The sequence below is a fragment of the Amblyomma americanum genome, unplaced genomic scaffold (assembly GCF_052857255.1).
Source record: "Amblyomma americanum isolate KBUSLIRL-KWMA unplaced genomic scaffold, ASM5285725v1 scaffold_16, whole genome shotgun sequence".
Classification (NCBI taxonomy): domain Eukaryota; kingdom Metazoa; phylum Arthropoda; class Arachnida; order Ixodida; family Ixodidae; genus Amblyomma; species Amblyomma americanum.
In genome coordinates, this window is record NW_027526488.1 from 1,277,310 (window position 1) to 1,280,784 (window position 3,475).

Here is a 3,475-nt window from a genome sequence, read left to right on the forward strand (position 1 = left end):
AAATTTTTTCTCTTATAACTGCGCGAAAAGCATGTATTCTTGCTTAATACAGCGAAACAAGCTGTTTTAGACCGAAACGAGCTAAATCACAACACATCGGTTTTACAAGTGTTCCTCTGATACGCGTCAAAACTTTTTCTCTTATAACTGCACGAAAAGCATGTATTCTTGCTTAATACAGCGAAACAAGCTGTTTTAGACCGAAATGAGCTGAATCACAACACATCGGTTTTACAAGTGTTCCTCTGATACGCGTCAAAACTTTTTCTTTTATAACGGCGCGAAAAGCATGTATTCTTGCTTAATACAGCGAAACAAGCTGTTTTAGACCGAAACGAGCTAAATCACAACACATCGGTATTACAAGTGTTCTACGTGATACTCGTCAAAACTTTTTCTCTTTTAACTGCGCGAAAAGCATGTATTCGTGCTTAATACAACGAAACAAGCTGTTTTAGACCGAAACGAGCTAAATTTGAACACATCGGTTTTACAAGTATCCACGTGATACTCGTCAAAACTTTTTCTCTTATAACTGCGCGAAAAGCATGTATTCTTGCTTAATACAACGAAACAAGCCGTTTTAGACCGAAACGAGCTAAATCACAACACATCGGTTTTACAAGTGTCTCTCTAATACACGTCAAAACTTTTTCTCTTATAACTGCGCGAAAAGCATGTATTCTTGCTTAATACAACGAAACAAGCTGTTTTAGACCGAAACGAGCTAAATCTGAACACATCGGTTTTACAAGTATCCACGTGATACTCGTCAAAACATTTTCTCTTATAACTGCGCGAAAAGCATGTATTCTTGCCTAATACAGCGAAACAAGCTGTTTTAGACCGAAATGAGCTAAATCACAACACATCGGTTTTACAAGTGTTCCTCTGATACGCGTAAAAACTTTTTCTTTTATAACTGCGCGAAAAGCATGTATTCTTGCTTAATACAGCGAATCAAGCTGTTTTAGACCGAAACGAGCTAAATCACAACACATCGGTATTACAAGTGTTCCACGTGATACTCGTCAAAACTTTTTCTCTTATAACTGCGCGAAAAGCATGTATTCGTGCTTAATACAACGAAACAAGCTGTTTTAGACCAAAACGAGCTAAATCTGAACACATCGGTTTTACAAGTATCCACGTGATACTCGTCAAAACTTTTTCTCTTATAACTGCGCGAAAAGCATGTATTCTTGCCTAATACAACGAAACAAGCTGTTTTAGACCGAAACGAGCTAAATCACAACACATCGGTTTTACAAGTGTCTCTCTAATACGCGTCAAAACTTTTTCTCTTATAACTGCGCGAAAAGCATGTATTCTTGCTTAATACAACGAAACAAGCTGTTTTAAACCGAAACGAGCCAAATCACAACACATCGGTATTACAAGTGTTCCACGTGATACTCGTCAAAACTTTTTCTCTTATAACTGCGCGAAAAGCATGTATTCGTGCTTAATACAACGAAACAAGCTGTTTTAGACCGAAACGAGCTAAATCTGAGCACATCGGTTTTACAAGTGTCCCTGTGACACGCGTCAAAACTTTTTCTCTTATAACTGCGCGAAAAGCATGTATTCTTGCTTAATACAACGACACAAGCTGTTGTAGACCGAAATGAGCTAAATCACAACACATCGGTTTTACAAGTGTTTCTCTGATACGCGTCAAAACTTTTTCTCTTATAACTGCGCGAAAAGCATGTATTCTTGCTTAATACAGCGAAACAAGCTGTTTTAGACCGAAACGAGCTAAATCACAACACATCGGTACTACAAGTATCCACGTGATACTCGTCAAAACTTTTTCTCTTATAACTGAGCGAAAAGCATGTATTCTTGCTTAATACAACGAAACAAGCTGTTTTAGACAGAAACGAGCTAAATCGCAACACAAAGGTTTTACAAGTGTTCCTCTGATACGCGTCTAAACTTTTTCTCTTATAACTGCGCGAAAAGCATGTATTCGTGCTTAATACAACGAAACAAGCTGTTTCAGACCGAAACGAGCTAAATCTGAACACATCGGTTTTACAAGTGTTCCTCTGATACGCGTCAAAACGTTTTCTCTTATAACTGCGCGAAAAGCACGTATTCTTGCTTAATACAGCGAAACAAGCTGTTTTAAACCGAAACGAGCTAAATCACAACACATCGGTATTACAAGTGTTCCACGTGATACTCGTCAAAAATTTTTCTCTTATAACTGCGCGAAAAGCATGTATTCGTGCTTAATACAACGAAACAAGCTGTTTTAGACCGAAACGAGCTAAATCTGAGCACATCGGTTTTACAAGTATCCACGTGATACTCGTCAAAACTTTTTCTCTTATAACTGCGCGAAAAGCATGTATTCTTGCTTAATACAACTAAACAAGCTGTTTTAGACCGAAACGAGCTAAATCACAACACATCGGTTTTACAAGTGTCTCTCTAATACACGTCAAAACTTTTTCTCTTATAACTGCGCGAAAAGCATGTATTCTTGCTTAATACAACGAAACAAGCTGTTTTAGACCGAAACGAGCTAAATCTGAACACATCGGTTTTACAAGTATCCACGTGATACTCGTCAAAACTTTTTCTCTTATAACTGCGCGAAAAGCATGTATTCTTGCTTAATACAGCGAAACAAGCTGTTTTAGACCGAAATGAGCTAAATCACAACACATCGGTTTTACAAGTGTTCCTCTGATACGCGTCAAAACTTTTTCTTTTATAACTGCGCGAAAAGCATGTATTCTTGCTTAATACAGCGAATCAAGCTGTTTTAGACCGAAACGAGCTAAATCACAACACATCGGTATTACAAGTGTTCCACTTGATACTCGTCAAAACTTTTTCTCTTATAACTGCGCGAAAAGCATGTATTCGTGCTTAATACAACGAAATAAGCTGTTTTAGACCAAAACGAGCTAAATCTGAACACATCGGTTTTACAAGTATCCACGTGATACTCGTCAAAACTTTTTCTCTTATAACTGCGCGAAAAGCATGTATTCTTGCCTAATACAACGAAACAAGCTGTTTTAGACCGAAACGAGCTAAATCACAACACATCGGTTTTACAAGTGTCTCTCTAATACGCGTCAAAACTTTTTCTCTTATAACTGCGCGAAAAGCATGTATTCTTGCTTAATACAACGAAACAAGCTGTTTTAGACCGAAACGAGCCAAATCACAACACATCGGTATTACAAGTGTTCCACGTGATACTCGTCAAAACTTTTTCTCTTATAACTGCGCGAAAAGCATGTATTCGTGCTTAATACAACGAAACAAGCTGTTTTAGACCGAAACGAGCTAAATCTGAGCACATCGGTTTTACAAGTGTCCCTGTGACACGCGTCAAAACTTTTTCTCTTATAACTGCGCGAAAAGCATGTATTCTTGCTTAATACAACGAAACAAGCTGTTGTAGACCGAAACGAGCTAAATCTGAACAAATCGGTTTTACAAGTATCCA